Below are 21,983 nucleotides of genomic sequence, written 5' to 3'. Positions count from 1 at the left end.
GTGATTGACAGGAGTGACACTGGTCAGTAGTTACTGATTTCTGCTCTGCTATTCTTTTTGTGAACAGGGACTACATTTGCCTCTTTTCACAGATAAGTCCATTTACACTGTACTAGGCAGTGCTGAAAGATACGAGTTAGAGGTGCTACTAGCTGGTCTGCACATCTACTTAGCAATCTTGGGCTCAACTCGGCTAGACCCACAGCCTTTTCTTGGTCAAGCGATTTAAGAATAAGATACACTTCCTCCTGCCTTATTGTCACCACTGACAACTTTGACACAGTTCTTGCAGCTAGCCAAGGAGGGTCCCTTGCTGGATCAGGAACTTGCATTTTGGTAGCAAAGTGTTCGGCAAAGAGGTCCGCTTTCTCTTGACTACTAGTAGAGTTGGTCCCAGCCTGTTGATTTAGAGGTAGAATAAGTTCATAAGACAGATAACCTTGTCTGTCCTTGGCCAGGGACCACCAGGTTTTGGAACCCTTTCTACCTGAAGCCAGCTTTCTTTTAGTGTCAGCCTCCCATTAAGAAATGGCCCACTTTTGCACTTCACCCATATGCCTACAGGCTTGCCTGTGCAGGTTCCTGTTATAAGTAGTGGGATGTCTCTTATACCTTCTTCAAGCCATGTACTTAACAGTAGCAGCCTCTTTACAACGAAAACCAAACCAAGGCTGATCTGTAGGCTTCGTCACATACTGCCGGTGAGGGATGTGCTCTTGTTGTAGATTAAGGATGTGTCCAGTGAAGGTATTCACTTGGTGGTCGACATCACCTTGGAGAAGAGCATTCCAATCGGAGGTGGCGAGTTCAGAGCAACGGGCTGACCAGTTTCCTCTTTCTCTTTGTCTCTCTTCCCCAGGTGCACATCCCACCTTTATTGTAATACACATAATTCTTGAATTTATTCACTAATATTTTCTCTCTTCTTACCACAATTGAACATTTAATATTACCGCAACTCTTTACTGAGCTCTGATTCCCTCAGATACACCTGACCTAATCTCATTAATACCTCTCCACTGTTTATCAGAAGATTTTTATTACAGAATGTAATTAACGATTTCGATGGTAATTACTGAAAAAATATGCTTAAAATATCTAAACGGAAAATTAAATTGCAAAAATTGTCGGTTATTGTAATGGGGTGCTTAAGAGATAAAAGTTTAAATTGAATTTTACATGTAGTGGACGCTATGTACTCCGTAGTGTGGGGGTTGTGAACCACAAAGCTGACGACAGGGAGAGAGACGAGGTATTAGGAAGGTTGTTATTTCTGTATGGTTCCATCTATCTTAGTCGTTAGGCCCAGTGGCTAACGCGTCGGTCTGGAGTTTTATGACTCTCTGATCGCGGGTTCTAATCCCGCCCTTGGTATGGTTTCTTAGTCGTTATTTTGTTGCCAGAGCCACAAATGTGCTGATTTGGGTGACAAGTTAGTCTTGTACACTGTATTGTTTGTTGGTGAGTATATGAAAATAATAACGCTGTAACTGTATTTCTCACGACTCGAGAAATCTTAAAACTGGCGTGTGTGTTGTAGAACTCACGTGCCATGGGTACAAGTCCCACCCGCTTTCTGATTTATTTCTCAGTTATACACTTTAATATCACAAATGTTTGTTTTACCAGCACTGTTGTTGTAGTCTCATTGTAGGCATTAGGATGCAACAGATCAATAGCAAAGTTGGGGAGTTCGGTGCTCTTTGTTCCTCATGCGTAAGTGATGTGGCGTATATACGCAGGATGCACTGACGTTAAAATGAAAGGGTGTGAAAAGATGACCTCCTCTGTCCCTTTGGTTGTTGCTGGAAAGTACTTGTGATAAATTCCGGTGTAATGATTTATGGATGTAGTATATGTTAAGTGTGGTGATTGTGTTGCCAATGCAGTGAGAGATGCATTAGAGACAGGTGCAACATCTGGGAATCTTTAATTTGAAGACGTTTCGCTAATCAGTGCCTTTCTCAGTATAGTTCAGGGACATAAAGGGAAGATTGTTAAAAAGGAGGTAATCGGTCACACAGCCTCGGAGATATATTTACAGGCGACAGTAGAAGATGAGGAAATCAGTCCCTCAGCCTAGGAATAGGTATAGGGTGCCGTAAACTTGTTGAATCTAGAGTACAGGCAGGAAGATCGGCGCTTATGTACTAAGATGAGGTGCAGCAGATAAAGGCAGTCACAAGTAGGTGGGAGCCACCAGTGGAAGCAGGTCATGTCCAAGAGTCGGTGCAGAAGTTACCAAGTCGTTGAGATGTCACTATACCAAGATTCCTACTTTTACTGGTGGGTCCCACCTGTCTGTAACAGGTGCCGTACCTCATCTGACCCCTGAACATAAGCTTCCATCTTCCTGTCTGTACTCCAGATTTAAGAAGACTATAGTGCTCTACACCTGCTCCTACGCTCAGGGACTGATTACCCCTTGAGGTAATCCCTAAGCGTCAGCTGTACATAATTCTGCCAGGCAGAGGTACTGTTTACCTCCTTTTCTACAGTCTTCCGTTTATGCCATGTATTGTATTGATAAAGCCACTGGTTAGCGAAACGTCTACAAAGTAAAGATACCCAGATGTTGCACTTTTGTCTAATTCTTCATCTCGTCGGTATTGTGTACCATTGAAATATTAGTTGCAGTGATTGTGTGGCTGATGTAGTGATTTTATTGTAGGCGCAGTTATTGTGTGACTGATAATGTTTGTGTGGCAGAGGCAATGAGCATATTTCGTGTGTAGTGACAAGTGTAATAACAGTGGGGCAGGGGAAGTGATTGTATGAAAAGTGTAAAGATTGTGTGGCAGGTGTATTGATTGTGTTGCATGTATATTGATTGTGTGGCAGGTGTAGTGTGTGGCAGGTGTGTTATGTGGCTGGTGTGCTGTGTGGCAGGTGTTGTGTGGCAGGTGTATTGTGTGGCAGGTGTGTTGTGTTGCAGGTGTGTTGTGTGGCAGGTGTGTTGTGTGGCAAGTGTGTTGTGTGGCAGGTGTGTTGTGTGGCAGGTGTGTTGTGTGGCAGGTGTGTTGTGTGGCAGGTGTGTTGTGTGGCAGGTGTGTTGTGTGGCAGGTGTGTTGTGTGGCAGGTGTGTTGTGTGGCAGGTGTGTTGTGTGGCAGGTGTTGTGTGGTACGTGTGTTGTGTGGCAGGTGTGTTGTGTGGCAGGTGTGTTGTGTGGCAGATGTGATGTGTGGCAGGTGTGTTGTGTGGCAGGTGTGTTGTGTGGCAGGTGTGTTGCGTGGCAGATGTTGTATGGCAGGTGTGTTGTGTGGCAGATGTGTTTTGTGGCAGGTGTGTTGTGTGGCAGGTGTGTTGTGTGGCAGGTGTGTTGTGTGGTACGTGTGTTGTGTGGCATGTGTGTTGTGTAGAAGGTGTGCTGTTTGGCAGGTGTGTCGTTTGGCAGGTGTGTTGTGTGACAGGCCTTTTGTGTGGCACATGTGTGGCACGTGTGTTGTGTGGCAGGTGTGTTGTGTGGCAGGTGTGTTGTGTGGTACGTGTGTTGTGTGGCAGGTGTATTGTGTGGCAGGTGTGTTATGTGGCTGGTGTGCTGTGGGGCAGGTGTTGTGTGGCAGGTGTGTTGTGTGGCACGTGTGTTGTGTGGCAGGTGTATTGTGTGGCAGGTGTGTTGTGTGGCAGGTGTGTTGTGTGGAAAGTGTGTTGTGTGGCAGGTGTGTTGTGTGGTACGTGTGTTGTGTGGCAGGTGTATTGTGTGGCAGGTGTGTTATGTGGCTGGTGTGCTGTGTGGCAGGTGTTGTGTGGCAGGTGTATTTTGTGGCAGGTGTGTTGTGTGGCAAGTGTGTTGTGTGGCAGGTGTGTTGTGTGGCAGGTGTGTTGTGTGGCAGGTGTGTTGTGTGGCAGGTGTGTTGTGTGGCAGGTGTGTTGTGTGGCAGGTGTGTTGTGTGGCAGGTGTGTTGTGTGGTACGTGTGTTGTGTGGCAGGTGTGTTGTGTGGCAGGTGTGTTGTGTGGCAGATGTGATGTGTGGCAGGTGTGTTGTGTGGCAGGTGTGTTGTGTGGCAGGTGTGTTGTGTGGCAGGTGTGTTGTGTGGCAGATGTTGTATGGCAGGTGTGTTGTGTGGCAGATGTGTTTTTTGGCAGGTGTGTTGTGTGGCAGGTGTGTTGTGTGGCAGGTGTGTTGTGTGGTACGTGTGTTGTGTGGCATGTGTGTTGTGTAGAAGGTGTGCTGTTTGGCAGGTGTGTCGTTTGGCAGGTGTGTTGTGTGACAGGCCTTTTGTGTGGCACATGTGTGGCACGTGTGTTGTGTGGCAGGTGTGTTGTGTGGCAGGTGTGTTATGTGGCTGGTGTGCTGTGTGGCAGGTGTTGTGTGGCAGGTGTATTGTGTGGCAGGTGTATTGTGTGGCAGGTGTGTTGTGTGGCAGGTGTGTTGTGTGGAAAGTGTGTTGTGTGGCAGGTGTGTTGTGTGGTACGTGTGTTGTGTGGCAGGTGTATTGTGTGGCAGGTGTGTTATGTGGCTGGTGTGCTGTGTGGCAGGTGTTGTGTGGCAGGTGTATTGTGTGGCAGGTGTGTTGTGTTGCAGGTGTGTTGTGTGGCAGGTGTGTTGTGTGGCAAGTGTGTTGTGTGGCAGGTGTGTTGTGTGGCAGGTGTGTTGTGTGGCAGGTGTGTTGTGTGGCAGGTGTGTTGTGTGGCAGGTGTGTTGTGTGGCAGGTGTGTTGTGTGGCAGGTGTGTTGTGTGGCAGGTGTGTTGTGTGGCAGGTGTGTTGTGTGGCAGATGTGTTGTTTGGCAAATGTGTTGTGTGGCAGGTGTGTTGTGTCGCAGGTGTGTTGTGTGGCAGGTGTGTTGTGTGGCAGGTGTGTTGTGTGGCAGGTGTGTTGTGTGGCAGGTGTGTTGTGTGGCAGGTGTGTTGTGTGGCAGATGTGTTGTGTGGCAAATGTGTTGTGTGGCAGGTGTGCTGTGTGGCAGGTGCATTGTGTGGCAGGTGTGCTGTGTGGCAAATGCGTTGTGTGGCAGGTGTGCTGTGTGGCAGGTGTGTTGTGTGGCAGGTGTGTTGTGTGGCAGGTGTGTTGTGTGGCAGGTGTGTTGTGTGGCAGGTGTGTTGTGTGGTACGTGTGTTGTGTGGCAGGTGTGTTGTGTGGCAGGTGTGTTGTGTGGCAGGTGTGTTGTGTGGCAGATATGATGTGTGGCAGGTGTGTTGTGTGGCAGGTGTGTTGTGTGGCAGGTGTGTTGTGTGGCATGTGTGTTGTGTGGCAGATGTTGTGTGGCAGGTGTGCTGTGTGGCAGATGTGTTTTGTGGCAGGTGTGTTGTGTGGCAGGTGTGTTGTGTGGCAGGTGTGTTGTGTGGCAGGTGTGTTGTGTGGCAGGTGTGTTGTGTGGCAGGTGTGTTGTGTGGCAGATGTGTTGTGTGGCAAATGTGTTGTGTGGCAGGTGTGTTGTGTGGCAGGTGTGTTGTGTGGCAGGTGTGTTGTGTGGCAGGTGTGTTGTGTGGCAGGTGTGTTGTGTGGCAGGTGTGTTGTGTGGCAGGTGTGTTGTGTGGCAGGTGTGTTGTGTGGCAAATGTGTTGTGTGGCAAATGTGTTGTGTGGCAGGTGTGCTGTGTGGCAGGTGCTTTGTGTGGCAGGTGTGCTGTGTGGCAAATGCGTTGTGTGGCAGGTGTGCTGTGTGGCAAGTATATTGTGTGGCAGGTGTGCTGTGTGACAGGTGTAATGAAAACGACACTTGAGATAATGAGAACATAATGTGAATGTGACCTAACCTAACTAGGTTAGGACATTGGCTTAAGCCGGTAGGAGACTTGCACCTGCCTCGCATGGGCCAGTAGGCCTGCTGCAGTGTTCATTCTTTCTTTTATTCCTATGTTCCTCTCAGTAGAAGCAACGCCTATAATGGTATTCATGAAATTACTCGAACTCTCACGATTCGTATGTTCTTTGCTTACAACACTTTATGAAGCAGTCAGGAGACAGATGGAAACTGTGCAGTATACAACCTGCAGAAAATGTTTAAAACATGTAAACATTTAGGAATCTTTCAAAACTCTTGCACAGTTCTCTCTGTATGACAGAAGAATGAGCGAGAGATATAGTTTTATATATATATATATATATATATATATATATATATATATCTAGGTAGTAGGTTGGTAGACAGCAACCGCCCAGGGAGGTACTACCGTCCTGCCAAGTGAGTGTAAAACGAAAGCCTGTAATTGTTTTACATGATGGTAGGATTGCTGGTGTCCTTTTTTCTGTCTCATGAACATGCAAGTTTTCAGGTACGTCTTGCTACTTCTACTTACACTTAGGTCCCACTACACATACATGTACAAGCACATATATACACACCCCTCTGGGTTTTCTTCTATTTTCTTTCTAGTTCTTATTCTTGTTTATTTCCTCTTATCTCCATGGGGAAGTGGAACAGAATTCTTCCTCCGTAAGCCATGCGTGTTGTAAGAGGCGACTAAAATGCCGGGAGCAAGGGGCTAGTAACCTCTTCTCCTGTATATATTACTAAATGTAAAAGGAGAAACTTTCGTTTTTCCTTTTGGGCCACCCCGCCTCGGTGGGATACGGCCGGTGTGTTGAAAGAAAGAAAGAATATATATATATATATATATATATATATATATATATATATATATATATATATATATATATATATATATATATATATATGAGAGATACTTTGTAGGCCTGGTCTCCAACCTGAGCACTTCTATAACAACTCGCTGGAGTGAAAGGTATAGAAGAAAATGCCTGGCTAGTTGGTTAGTGGGGTTTAAAACAATCCCATCATCTTAGCGTTATTTAGACTTCCTGTTACCTGTTTACGACCATTTAAGAATACTTTCATCTCAAAAAATATGGATTAAATTCTCAGCCTATGTACACTGAAAGACATACACTTTAACGAATTTACACCATGAAGGAGAAAAGCAGAGAAGGCGAGGGTGCATGTAGGGAACACTATATCAACATCCGTGGTCGAAGACTCTTCACTATACTATCAACAGATTTGAAAAATATTAAAGGAACGAAGATTGAATTTTCCAGAAGCGCAGAACCTGCCAGATCAGCCGACTTGTGCTGACTGTGTTATCCTATGGACCGCTAGTGCTAACGTCCCGATAAACAGGACTGTCAGCTGGGAAGCTTGGCCTCAGGCCGGGCTTCAGGGGTAGATGATCCCTCGGATCACAGGTAAGTGTAGCAGGTGTAGTGACTGTCTAGATTCTTTCTAGATGTTTTTCCCTATGTGGTAGCTACAGAACATGTCTTTCCCCTTCATTCTCTCTCTCTCTCTCTCTCTCACATACACACACACACAAGTATGATAAAGCTCATGGAGAAGGGAATGTGACCTAGAAGCGACGGCGAAGAGGCTGGGCCAGGAGCTGTGAATCGACCCCTCAAACCACAATTAGGTGAGCACACACCCATCCATCTATCCATCAATCCATCTTCAACCTTCCACTTTCACTTGTGAGAAACAAGCACCCACAAGCTTTCACTGTTCACAGAATACGTAGGTAAAATGTCTTTACTCCGCTAGCCATTCACTCGGCAAAATATTCACTGAACGAGGTATTCCCTCAGTGAAGCATTCACCCACCGACACATTCACTCTGGGAAACAGTCACTCAGCTGGACATATATTCAGCTAGACGTTCACTCAGCTAGACATTTACTCATCGAGACATTCACTCGGCAATACGTTCACTCAGCCATTAACTCAGTGAGCTATTCCTCAGCGAGATATTCGGCGATACATTCACTCAAGCATTTACTCAGCGAAGCATTCACTCGGCACGATATTCGCCCACTCACCCAGGCATTCAAGCCGCGAGGCCTTCGCGAAATGAAAGTTCTCATTGATCATGGTTTTCTTTATTTAAACAGCTGAGACTGCCAGAATCCTGCTCTCCAGAACCTCTACTGACACACACACACACACACACACACACACACACACACACACACACACACACACACACACACATACATTGCAGAGATTTGTTACTACAACTTTGTTACTCACAACATCTGTTTACCATCATGACACTCCAGATTAACAGACATAAGACTCCTTGGTAAATATTTACTCGATATGGGTCTTGTATTTATTACGTATACACTCCATTTATTATGTAAAAAAATAGACGTGTAATATATCGTGCCAAATGACACGGAAAATGCTTTAACGTTGAACTGGAATACAGTTCATTATTGGCATGGTTAAAAATTCTCTGAACTTTCCGACAACAGACCAATACTTTTTAAATGTTTAAGAATTATTCAAAAGTATTAAACAAAAGATTCAATCAAGACACCGTTTTTTATGAAGCTGTATTTCATCTGTTTGTCAAAAGTTGTTGCTACAGAGATCTTGATTTATCTTCAAACAAATGGTTATTCAAGAAGTAGGAGGGTTTGCAGCCGAAATATTTCAACAAAATGGATCACATTGTGAGCGTTTTCGCGAGGTCTGGCACACGCAACCTTCCTCTTGTCACTTATTCTTCTCCCTTCAGTGCTCCTCTTTGATGACCCACTCTTGCTTCTTTGTCATCCAAGTTGAAGAGTTCGTGAGCACAATGACTTACCTCGTGTGTAAAGATGTCAACATGACCTGTAATAACGAGCTCAAATCCCTGCTTGGATTGTTCATTGTCTCGCTCGTTTTCTCTCTTCCTCGTCCCTCCCTATTCCCTTAGGTGATTAAAGCTCCTCTGGATATCAGTTAAAAGGGAAATAATATACGTGAATTTATTTGGCACCGACCACGTCTTGTCGATCATCATCGTCAGGAAGTTTAGATGCTGACCAAGAGCATCCTCTTGTTTGCTGGCCTCTCAGTAACCAGGAGATCTGCAGCACGATCTACGTTTTCTTCTTCCTTAGAGACAAAAACCAATCAGTACTCTCTTAAGCTCTGGCTGGTCCGAGACCAGCAGCATTCTCTTGGTCTCTGACTTCACCGTAACTTAGGTAACATAAGCATCGTCACGATCTCTGGCTCCTGAGTCAGAAGACCCACAGCATCCCTTCTTAGACTCTGACTTTTCCCTAATCCTGGAGACCAGAAACACTCTTGGTGTCTGGTTTCCCCGAGACCTGGAGACCTGCATCATCTCTTGCTCTCTGAAGTTTGAACTTTGAGGGAGACGATGACATATTTTACCTTCGAAAATTAATTTACTACCAGTTGAGGACAATTTTTTTCCAGCTTTCTAGGTTGCAATTAGAGTTTAGCTCCTTCCTATGAAGAGCTTCACTCTTCCATGTGACGAGCTTAAGCTGAAAGTTACTTAATTACTTTTCTCGCGTTGTCGGGAGTTATACTGGTAAAATTTGAGATATAATAAATACATGTGTCATAACTCTGTTTTATAGCTAAAACCGCTAATTTTATTTATTTGTTTCTGTATATATCTCATTAATATGTCGTCCTAAAATCCAAAAATCGGTGATACTCAGTTAACCATGTCTTGAGACTCTAAATATGAGTTTATTTGGATCATTAATGTCATTTCGAAGAGGAACTTGTTAGAGCGGATGGTGTGGGTATACTGACAAGTTGTAGATGATAAAGCAGGAATTGCAAGCTTCATTAGGACTACGTTTCACCGGCACAATAGGCTTTATCACCTTCATAAATCCTGCGATGCAGGCGAAATGTTGTCTTAGTAAAGTTTCCAATCGTTGCTTCGTACCACCAAGAATTGCTACATCGTTCATGCTCGTAAATCGTCCAATTCTAATTATGTATTGACCCTCTCAATTGAGGGGTCATGGGTAGTGATTTTTCAAATACGCGTTAGGTTAGGTTAGGTTAGTTTAGGTTATTTTAGTTTAGGTTAGGTTAGGTTAGGTTAGGCTAGGTTAGGTTAGGTTAGGTTAGTTTAGGTTATTTTAGTTTAGGTTTGGTTAGGCTAGTTTAGGTTAGGTTACGTTAGGTTTGGTTTGGTTAGGTTAGGTTACGTTAGGTTAGGTTAGGTTAGGTTTGGTTAGGTTAGGTTAGGTTTGGTTAGGTTGGGTTTGATTAGGTTAGGTTTGATTTGGTTAGGTTAGGTTAGGTTTGATTTGGTTAGGTTAGGTTTGATTTGGTTAGGTTAGGTTAGGTTTGATTTGGTTAGGTTAGGTTAGGTTTGATTTGGTTAGGTTAGGTTAGGTTTGATTTGGTTAGGTTAGGTTAGATTAGGTTAGGTTAGTTTAGGTTAGTTTAGGTTAGTTTAGGTTAGGTTAGTTTAGGTTAGGTTAGGTTCGGTTAGGTTAGGTTAGTTTAGGTTAGGTTAGGTTTGATTAGGTTAGGTTTGGTTAGGTTAGGTTTGGTTAGGTTAGGTTAAGTTAGATTAGGTTAGGTTAGGTTTGATTAGGTTAGGTTAGGTTTGGTTAGGTTGGGTTAAGTTAGGTTAGGTTAGTTTAGGTTAGGTTAGGTTAGGTTTGGTTAGGTTAGGTTAGGTTTGTCAGGAAACAGGACAAATGTTTCCCGACGCGGGTCTTAGTTATACGATGATCCACAGCTGGAAGTTTTTGGTCATCTGACCGAGACCTTCCACTGGCTTACCGGTCCTTCCCTTTAAAAATCATTATTATTCTAATAACTATTGCAATGTTAAGAAACGTTATTGCATGTTTGCCATAGTTTGGTTTCATGCAGTTTCGTTAAACAAGATAACAGACATATCTTCTTGGTCTTCATTATTTTTTTTATTAAAACATCGGCAGTTTCCCACCAAGGTACGGTGGCCCGAAAAAGAAAAACTTTCACCATCATTCACTCCATCACTGTCTTGCCAGAAGGGTGCTTTACACTACAGTTTTTAAACTGCAACATTAACACCCCTCCTTCAGAGTGCAGGCACTGTACTTCCCATCTCCAGGACTCAAGTCCGTCCTGCCGGTTTCCCTGAACCCCTTCATAAATGTTACTTTGCTCACACTCCAACAGCACGTCAAGTATTAAAAACCATTTGTGTCCATTCACTCCTATCAAACACGCTCACGCATGCCTGCTGGAAGTCCAAGCCCCTCGCACACAAAACCTCCTTTACTCCAACCTCACTTGATCTTAAGTTACTATATTCGTAATCATCTTTAAAATATTGTGGCTGACAATAAAATCTAAAACTTTCTCCTATTTTATTAAATTCACGTGATATATACAGTGGACCCTCGAATTTAGTCCTGCCTTTTCTGTATGCAAAACTATTTTTATCTATAAAATGTATTTTTTGTTAATATTTTTGGGTGTCTGGAATGGTTTAATTGGATTTACATTATATCCTATGGGAAATATTAACAAAAAATACATTTTATAGATAAAAATAGTTTTGCATACAGAAAAGGCAGGACTAAATTCGAGAGTCCACTGTATTTTAGTTGTACCTGAAAAAAATATAAAATAGAAAAAGTCATGAAATATACGATAAAAAAATCATTACTGAGATTTATGCTGATTGTGATGAAAGTTGTGAGGAATTCCGTCGTTTTTATGTAATATTATCTTACTATAGCATTTCTACATAATATTACCTTATTATTCTACATAATATTACCTTATTATTCTACATAATATTACCTTATTATTCTACATAATATTACCTTATTATTCTACATAATATTACCTTATTATTCTACATAATATTACCTTATTATTCTACATAATATTACCTTATTATTCTACATAATATTACCTTATTATTCTACATAATATTACTTTATTATTCTATATAATATTACTTTATTATTCTACATAATATTACTTTATTATTCTACATAATATTACTTTATTATTCTACATAATATTACCTTATTATTCTACATAATATTACCTTATTATTCTACATAATATTACCTTATTATTCTACATAATATTATCTTATTATTCTACATAATATTACCTTATTATTCTACATAATATTATCTTATTAATCTACATAATATTACTTTATTATTCTATATAATATTACTTTATTATTCTATATAATATTACTTTATTATTCTATATAATATTACTTTATTATTCTACATAATATTACTTTATTATTCTACATAATATTACTTTATTATTCTACATAATATTACCTTATTATTCTACATAATATTACCTTATTCTACATAACATTAATAAAGTAATATTATATAGAATAATTTTCTATATAATATTACTTTATTATTCTACATAATATTACCTTACTATTCTACATAATAATACCTTATTATTATTCATAATATTACCTTATTATTCTACATAATATTACTTTATTATTCTTCATAATATTACCTTATTATTCTACATAATATTACCTTATTATTCTACATAATATTACCTTATTATTCTACATAATATTGCCTTATTATTCTACATAATATTACCTTATTATTCTACATAATATTACCTTATTATTCTACATAATATTACCTTATTATTCTACATAATATTACCTTATTATTCTACATAATATTACCTTATTATTCTACATAATATTACCTTATTATTCTACATAATATTACCTTATTATTCTACATAATATTACCTTATTCTACATAACATTAATAAAGTAATATTATATAGAATAATATTCTATATAATATTACTTTATTATTCTACATAATATTACCTTACTATTCTACATAATAATACCTTATTATTATTCATAATATTACCTTATTATTCTACATAATATTACCTTATTATTCTACATAATATTATCTTATTATTCTACATAATATTACCTTATTATTCTACATAATATTACCTTATTATTTTACATAATATTACCTTATTATTCTACATAATATTACCTTATTATTCTACATAATATTACCTTATTATTCTACATAATATTACCTTATTATTCTACATAATATTACCTTATTATTCTACATAATATTACCTTATTATTCTACATATTACCTTATTATATCATTTCCACATAAAGGATGGGGTCCACCTCTAGTGAAAATTGTGGGACCCACAGCCTCGGAGACGCCGATAAATACGCTTCTTCAAGAAACAATATTTATGTAAAAATATTAAAAAAGTGAATATATAAAAAATATTTATATTTGCCGACCTTACGGCTGTGTCGACCTCATTATTTTCAATTTGCAATTAGCTGTAAAACGAGTTGTTGATGTCCCATTGAAAATATGTAAACACGGCAGTGATATACACTTATATATATTAATAATTATTTCGCAGAATTTTTTAAAATATTTTTTCAGTTTTTTTTTTTTTTTTGTACATGTCTGAACATTTTTCCAGCAATTTTTGTGCATGTTTGAACGCTCTTCCAGCAATTTTTGTGCATGTTTGAACTCTCTTCCTTTAACTTTTGTACGTGTCTGATCATTTTTCCAGTAATTTTTGTACGTGTCAGAACATTTTTCCAGTAATTTTTTACTTGTCTGAACATTTTTTCCAGTAATTTTTGTGCACGTATGAACGCTGTGTACCTCACCCATGTACATACTGCCGGACTAACTTTGTACTTTGTGTATCTAATTTAGTCTCTCGCTGCTATAATGGGAAGCTGCTTAGTGAGCAAAGTTGCAAAGACTCTTATACTTAATAAGTGCCTGAAATACCAGCGATGTTGCTCTTCTCTGACAAATATACTTTTATTAAGCTAAATTTACAGACTGGGAACAATTCTACTTAAGGTGTAGCCTTATCTAAGGCTTACTACTATCCCCCAGGATGCAGCTCACAATAGTCGGCTAATATGCATGTACCTATTTGCTGCTAATTGAATAGGTGCACCCGAGCAAGAGCGAACCCGGGTCCATCGGTTGTGAACCGATGTTATTGTAAAGAGCTTTTGGATTACAAAAGGGCAAGGAACACAGACTCAACAGTGTATAGAGAGCACAGAGAGTTAGGTGCAGGTCACGTGAGGTACAGGGAAAATGAGATGAAGATGCAGAGGTAAGATGAAGTCAGGATCTGGAGGCTGGGATGGATGCAGGGGAGGTCTTGGCCTCCCTGGCCACTCTGAAGGTCTCTTAGGTTATTATGAAAGACCATTGGGCCACTATGAAAGACCACTGGGCCACTAAAAGACCTCTGAGCAGCTATGAAGGACCACTGGGCCACTATGAAAGACCACTGGGCCACTATGAAAGACCGCTGAGCTACTATGAAAGACCACTGTGCCACTATGAAAGACCACTGCGCCACTAAAAGACCTCTGAGCCGCTATGAAGGACCACTGGGCCACTATGAAAGACCACTAGGCCACTATGAAAGACCACTAGGCCACTATGAAAGACCACTGCGCCACTATGAAAGACCACTGCGCCACTATGAAAGACCACTGCGCCACTATGAAAGACCACTGGGCCACTATGAAAGACCACTAGGCCACTATGAAAGACCACTAGGCCACTATGAAAGACCACTGCGCCACTATGAAAGACCACTGAGCCATTATGAAAGAATACTGAGCCACTATGAAGGACCACTATGAAAGACCACTAAGCCACTATGAAGGACCACTAGGCAACTATGAAAGACCACTGAGCCACTGTGAAAGACCACTGAGCCACTGTGAAAGACCACTGAGCCACTGTGAAAGACCACTGAGCCACTGTGAAAGACCACTGAGCCACTATGAAAGACCACTGAGCCACTGTGAAAGACCACTGAGCCACTGTGAAAGACTACTGCGCCACTGTGAAAGACCACTGAGCCACTGTGAAAGACCACTGAGCCACTGTGAAAGACCACTGAGCCACTATGAAAGACCACTGAGCCACTGTGAAAGACCACTGAGCCACTGTGAAAGACCACTGAGCCACTGTGAAAGACCACTGAGCCACTGTGAAAGACCACTGAGCCACTGTGAAAGACCACTGAGCCACTGTGAAAGACCACTGAGCCACTGTGAAAGACCACTGAGCCACTGTGAAAGACCACTGAGCCACTGTGAAAGACCACTGAGCCACTGTGAAAGACCACTGAGCCACTGTGAAAGACCACTGAGCCACTGTGAAAGACCACTGAGCCACTGTGAAAGACCACTGAGCCACTGTGAAAGACCACTGAGCCACTGTGAAAGACTACTGCGCCACTGTGAAAGACCACTGAGCCACTGTGAAAGACCACTGAGCCACTGTGAAAGACCACTGAGCCACTGTGAAAGACTACTGCGCCACTGTGAAAGACCACTGAGCCACTGTGAAAGACCACTGAGCCACTGTGAAAGACCACTGAGCCACTATGAAAGACCACTGAGCCACTGTGAAAGACCACTGAGCCACTGTGAAAGACCACTGAGCCACTGTGAAAGACCACTGAGCCACTGTGAAAGACCACTGAGCCACTGTGAAAGACCACTGAGCCACTGTGAAAGACCACTGAGCCACTGTGAAAGACCACTGAGCCACTGTGAAAGACCACTGAGCCACTGTGAAAGACCACTGAGCCACTGTGAAAGACCACTGAGCCACTGTGAAAGACCACTGAGCCACTGTGAAAGACCACTGAGCCACTGTGAAAGACCACTGTGCCACTGTGAAAGACCACTGAGCCACTGTGAAAGACCACTGAGCCACTGTGAAAGACCACTGAGCCACTGTGAAAGACCACTGAGCCACTGTGAAAGACCACTGAGCCACTGTGAAAGACCACTGAGCCACTGTGAAAGACCACTGAGCCACTGTGAAAGACCACTGTGCCACTGTGAAAGACCACTGAGCCACTGTGAAAGACCACTGAGCCACTGTGAAAGACCACTGAGCCACTGTGAAAGACCACTGAGCCACTGTGAAAGACCACTGAGCCACTGTGAAAGACCACTGAGCCACTGTGAAAGACCACTGAGCCACTGTGAAAGACCACTGAGCCACTGTGAAAGACCACCGAGTCACTATGAAATTCTTTTGCATTTATTGTTTTTTCTCGGTATATTGTAACTAAAACAATACAAGCTATCATTTCCTAACATTTAAAACCCATAAATTCATAAAAAATCGGGCCTCTGGGGGACGCTTTCATCCGTTTACCTCTGAAAGACGAATTTTTGAAACAAAATTATCATAATTATTATTATTATTATTATTATTATTATTATTATAGTATCATTATCGTTATTATTATTTTTATCTTATTATGATTATATCATCACTCATAATAATGTTACTGATGCTATAACAAATAACATTTGTTGACGTTTTAAAATCCATGAATCCTGCAATGGATAAATCCTGGATATGCCTCTGTCTGGAGGTCGGGATCTGGAGGTTAGTATCAGGAGGTCAGGATATGTTGGACAGTCTGGAGGTCAGGAACTGTTGGTCAGGGTCTGGACGCCAGTATATGTTGGCTAGCATCTGGAGGTCGGGATCTAGAGGTCAGGCTCTGAAAGTCAGGATCTGGACCTAAGAATCTGGAGGTCAAGATTTGGAGGTTATCATCTGTGGGACGGGAACTGGAGGTCAGCATCTGAAGATCATCACCTGGAGGTCAGGTCGCTGGAGTTATCACTAAAGAAGCAAGCATTCTTCTGCTGCTGATCTTTCCTTTTCAAGTTTAATTTTTTCAACCTCCATTTCCTCAAGTAACCTTTTTTCGAGTTCCATTTTCTCAAGTTCCACTTTTTAAGTTCATTTTTTCAAAGTTCCACTTTTTAAAAGTTCATTTTTTTAAAGTTCCATTTTTAAAGTTCTATTTTTTCAAAGTTCCATTTTTAAGTTCCATTTTTAAGTTCCGTTTTAAAGTTCCATTTTTTCAAGTTCCATTTTTCATGTTCCATTTTTTCAAGTTCCATTTTTTTTAAGTAAAATTTTTTCAAATTTTATTTTTTCAAGTTCCATTTATCAAGTTCCATTTTTCAAGTTTTTTTTTTCAAGTTCTATTTTTTTCAAGTTCCGTTTTTTTAAAGTTCCATTTTTCAAGTTCCATTTTTTAAAGTTCTTTTTTCAAGTTCCATTTTTTCAAGTTCCATTTTTTAAAGTTCTTTTTTCAAGTTCAATTTTTTCAAGCTCCAATTTTTCACTTGCCACTTTTCAAGTAACTTCTAATCTTGCCAGGGGAGATGTGTAAACATGGCAGGGGAGAGGTGTAAACATGGTAGAGGAGAGGTGTAAACATGGTAGGGGAGAGGTGTAAACATGGCAGGGCGGAGGTGTAAACATGGCAGGGGAGAGGTGTAAACATGGCAGGGGAGAGGTGTAAACATGGTAGGGGAGAGGTGTAAACATGGTAGGGGAGAGGTGTAAACATGGCAGGGGGGAGGTGTAAACATGGCAAGGGAGAGGTGTAAACATGGCAGAGGTGTAAACATGGCAGGGGGAGAGGTGTAAACATGGCAGGGGGGAGGTGTAAACATGGCAGGGGGGAGGTGTAAACATGGCAGGGGGGAGGTGTAAACATGGCAGGGGGGAGGTGTAAACATGGCAGGGGGGAGGTGTAAACATGGCAGGGGGGAGGTGTAAACATGGCAGGGGGGAGGTGTAAACATGGCAGGGGGGAGGTGTAAACATGGCAGGGGGGAGGTGTAAACATGGCAGGGGGGAGGTGTAAACATGGCAGGGGGGAGGTGTAAACATGGCAGGGGGGAGGTGTAAAATGGCAGGGGGAGGTGTAAACATGGCAGGGGGGAGGTGTAAACATGGCAGGGGAGAGGTGTAAACATGGCAGGTGGGAGGTGTAAACATGGCAGTGGGGAGGTGTAAACATGGCAGGGGGGAGGTGTAAACATGGCAGGGGGGAGGTGTAAACATGGCAGGGGGGAGGTGTAAACATGGCAGGGGGAAGGTGTAAACATGGCAGGGGGGAGGTGTAAACATGGCATGGGGGGAGAGGTGTAAACATGGCAGGGGGGAGGTGTAAACATGGCAGGGGGGAGGTGTAAACATGGCAGGGGGGAGGTGTAAACATGGCAGGGGGAAGGTGTAAACATGGCAGGGGGGAGGTGTAAACATGGCAGGGGGAGGTGTAAACATGGCAGGGGGGAGGTGTAAAATGGCATGGGGGGGAGGTGTAAAATGGCAGGGGGGAGGTGTAAAATGGCAGGGGGAGGTGTAAACATGGCAGGGGAGAGGTGTAAACATGGCAGGGGGAGGTGTAAAATGGCAGGGGGGAGGTGTAAAATGGCAGGGGGGAGGTGTAAACATGGCAGGGGAGAGGTGTAAACATGGCAGGTGTAAACATGGGGAGAGGTGTAAAATGGCATGGCATGGGGGGAGAGGTGTAAACATGGCAGGGGGGAGGTGTAAAATGGCAGGGGGGAGGTGTAAACATGGCAGGGGAGAGGTGTAAACATGGCAAGGGAGAGGTGTAAACATGGCAGGGGAGAGGTGTAAAATGGCAGGGGGAGGTGTAAAATGGCAGGGGGGAGGTGTAAACATGGCAGGCGAGAGGTGTAAACATGGCAGGGGAGAGGTGTAAACATGGCAGGGGGAGGTGTAAAATGGCAGGGGGGAGGTGTAAACATGGCAGGGGAGAGGTGTAAACATGGCAGGGGGGAGGTGTAAACATGGCAGGGGGGAGGTGTAAAATGGCAGGGGAGAGTTGTAAAATGGCAGGGGGGAGGTGTAAACATGGCAGGGGGGAGGTGAAAAATGGCAGGGGGAGGTGTAAACATGGTAGGGGAGAGGTGTAAACATGGTAGGGGAGATGTGTAAACATGGCAGGGGAGAGGTGTAAACATGGAAGGGGAGAGGTGTAAACATGGAAGGGGAGAAGTGTACTCATGGCTGGGGGGAGGTGTAAACATGGCAGGGGGGAGGTGTAAACATGGCATGGGGGGGAGGTGTAAACATGGCAGGGGGGAGGTGTAAACATGGCATGGGGGGGAGGTGTAAAATGGCAGGGAGAGGTGTAAACATGGTAGGGGAGAGGTGTAAACATGGCAGGGGGGAGGTGTAAACATGGCAGGGGAGAGGTGTAAACATGGCAGGGGAGAGGTGTAAACATGGCAGGGGAGAGGTGTAAACATGGCAGGGGGGAGGTGTAAACATGGCAGGGGAGAGGTGTAAACATGGCAGGGGAGAGGTGTAAACATGGCAGGGGGGAGGTGTAAACATGGCAGGGGGAGGTGTAAACATGGCAGGGGAGAGGTGTAAACATGGCAGGGGAGAGGTGTAAACATGGCAGGGGGGAGGTGTAAACATGGCAGGTGTAAACATGGGGGGAGGTGTAAAAAGGTGTAAACATGGCATGGCAGGGGGGAGGTGTAAACATGGCAGGGGAGAGGTGTAAACATGGCAGGGGAGAGGTGCATGGCAGGGGGGAGGTGTAAACATGGCAGGGGGGAGGTGTAAAATGGCATGGCAGGGGGAGGTGTAAACATGGCGGGGGAGGTGTAAACATGGCAGGGGAGAGGTGTAAACATTGCAGGGGGGAGGTGTAAACATGGCAGGGGAGAAGTGTAAACATTGCAGGGGGGAGGTGTAAACATGGCAGGGGGGAGGTGTAAACATGGCAGGGGGGAGGTGTACACATGGCCGGGGGGAGGTGTAAACATGGCAGGGGAGAGGTGTAAACATGGCAGGGGGAGGTGTAAAATGGCAGGGGGGAGGTGTAAACATGGCCGGGGAGAGGTGTAAACATGGCAGGGGAGAGGTGTAAACATGGTAAACATGGCAGGGGAGAGGTGTAAACATGGCAGGGGAGAGGTGTAAACATGGCAGGGGGAGAGGTGTAAACATGGCAGGGGAGAGGTGTAAACATGGCAGGGGGAGGTGTAAACATGGCAGGGGAGAGGTGTAAAATGGCATGGCAGGGGGGAGGTGTAAACATGGCAGGGGAGAGGTGTAAACATGGCAGGGGAGAGGTGTAAACATGGCAGGGGAGAGGTGTTAAATGGCAGGGGAGAGGTGTAAACATGGCAAGGGAGAGGTGTAAAATGGCAGGGGGGAGGTGTAAACATGGCAGGGGAGAGGTGTAAACATGGCAGGGGAGAGGTGTAAACATGGCAGGGGAGAGGTGTAAACATGGCAGGGGAGAGGTGTAAACATGGCAGGGGCAGAGGTGCAGGGGGGAGGTGTAAACATGGTAGGGGAGATGTGTAAACATGGCAGGGGAGAGGTGTAAACATGGCAGGGGAGAGGTGTAAACATGGCAGGGGGGAGGTGTAAACATGGCAGGGGAGAGGTGTAAACATGGCAGGGGAGAGGTGTAAACATGGCAGGGGAGAGGTGTAAACATGGCAGGGGAGAGGTGTAAACATGGCAGGGGAGAGGTGTAAACATGGCAGGGGAGAGGTGTAAACATGGCAGGGGAGAGGTGTAAACATGGCAGGGGAGAGGTGTAAACATGGCAGGGGAGAGGTGTAAACATGGTAGGGGAGATGTGTAAACATGGCAGGGGAGAGGTGTAAACATGGCAGGCGAGAGGTGTAAACATGGCAGGGGAGAGGTGTAAACATGGCAGGGGAGAGGTGTAAACATGGCAGGGGAGAGGTGTAAACATGGCAGGGGAGAGGTGTAAACATGGCAGGGGAGAGGTGTAAACATGGCAGGGGAGAGGTGTAAACATACAGGGGGGAGGTGTAAACATGGCAGGGAGAGGTGTAAACATGGCAGGGGAGAGGGGGCAGGGGAGAGGTGTAAACATGGCAGAGGTGTAAACATGGCAGGGGAGAGGTGTAAACATGGCAGGGGAGAGGTGTAAACATGGCAGGGGAGAGGTGTAAACATGGCAGGGGAGAGGTGTAAACATGGCAGGGGAGAGGTGTAAAATGGCAGGGGTGAGGTGTAAACATGGCAGGGGAGAGGTGTAAACATGGCAAGGGAGAGGTGTAAACATGGCAGGGGAGAGGTGTAAACAGGGGAGAGGTGTAAAATGGCAGGGGAGATGTGTAAAATGGCAGGGGGGAGGTGTAAACATGGCAGGCGAGAGGTGTAAACATGGCAGGGGGGAGGTGTAAAATGGCAGGGGGGATGTGTAAAATGGCAAGGGGAGGTGGCAGGGGGGAGGTGTAAACATGGCAGGGGGCAGGGGGGAGGTGTAAAAATGGCAGGGGGAGGTGTAAAATGGCAGGGGGGAGGTGTAAACATGGCAGGGGAGAGGTGTAAAAATGGAGGGGGAGGTGTAAAATGGCAGGGGGGAGGTGTAAACATGGCAGGGGAGAGGTGTAAACATGGCAGGGGGGAGGTGTAAACATGGCAGGGGGGAGGTGTAAAATGGCAGGGGGGAGGTGTAAAATGGCAGGGGGAGGTGTAAAATGGCAGCGGAGAGGTGTAAAATGGCAGGGGGGAGGTGTAAACATGGCAGGGGAGAGGTGTAAACATGGCAGGGGAGAGGTGTAAAATGGCAGGGGGGAGGTGTAAACATGGCAGGGGAGAGGTGTAAACATGGCAGGGGGGAGGTGTAAACATGGCAGGGGGAGGTGTAAAATGGCTGGGGGGAGGTGTAAAATGGCAGGGGGGAGGTGTAAACATGGCAGGGGAGAGGTGTAAACATGGCAGGGGGGAGGTGTAAACATGGCAGGGGGAGGTGTAAAATGGCAGGGGGGAGGTGTAAACATGGCAGGGGAGAGGTGTAAACATGGCAGGGGGGAGGTGTAAAATGGCAGGGGGGAGGTGTAAACATGGCAGGGGGGAGGTGTAAAATGGCACGGGGGAGGTGTAAACATGGCAGGGGAGATGTGTAAACATGGCAGGGGGGAGGTGTAAACATGGCAGGGGAGAGGTGTAAACATGGCAGGGGAGAGGTGTAAAATGGCAGGGGGGAGGTGTAAACATGGCAGGGGAGAGGTGTAAAATGGCAGGGGGGAGGTGTAAACATGGCAGGGGAGAGGTGTAAACATGGCAGGGGAGAGGTGTAAAATGGCAGGGGGGAGGTGTAAACATGGCAGGGGAGAGGTGTAAACATGGCAGGGGAGAGGTGTAAACATGGCAGGGGAGAGGTGTAAAATGGCAGGGGGGAGGTGTAAACATGGCAGGGGAGAGGTGTAAACATGGCAGGGGAGAGGTGTAAACAGGGGAGAGGTGTAAACATGGCAGGGGAGAGGTGTAAACATGGCAGGGGAGAGGTGTAAACATGGCAGGAGACAGGTGTAAACATGGCAGGGGAGAGGTGTAA

General features: G+C 44.4%; 1 protein-coding gene across 4 annotated transcripts in view; it reads left to right on the top strand.

Annotated features, from left to right (window-relative positions):
• LOC128694851 (uncharacterized) overlaps nucleotides 1–21,983 on the top strand; it is a 1,130,786-nt gene that overhangs the window by 289,764 nt on the left and 819,039 nt on the right. The gene's annotated exons all lie outside the window — the stretch shown is intronic.

Source organism: Cherax quadricarinatus, chromosome 14 (assembly GCF_038502225.1).
Source record: "Cherax quadricarinatus isolate ZL_2023a chromosome 14, ASM3850222v1, whole genome shotgun sequence".
Classification (NCBI taxonomy): domain Eukaryota; kingdom Metazoa; phylum Arthropoda; class Malacostraca; order Decapoda; family Parastacidae; genus Cherax; species Cherax quadricarinatus.
The sequence above is the reverse complement of the archived record's forward strand: the minus strand, read 5'-3'. Positions and strand labels throughout refer to the sequence as shown.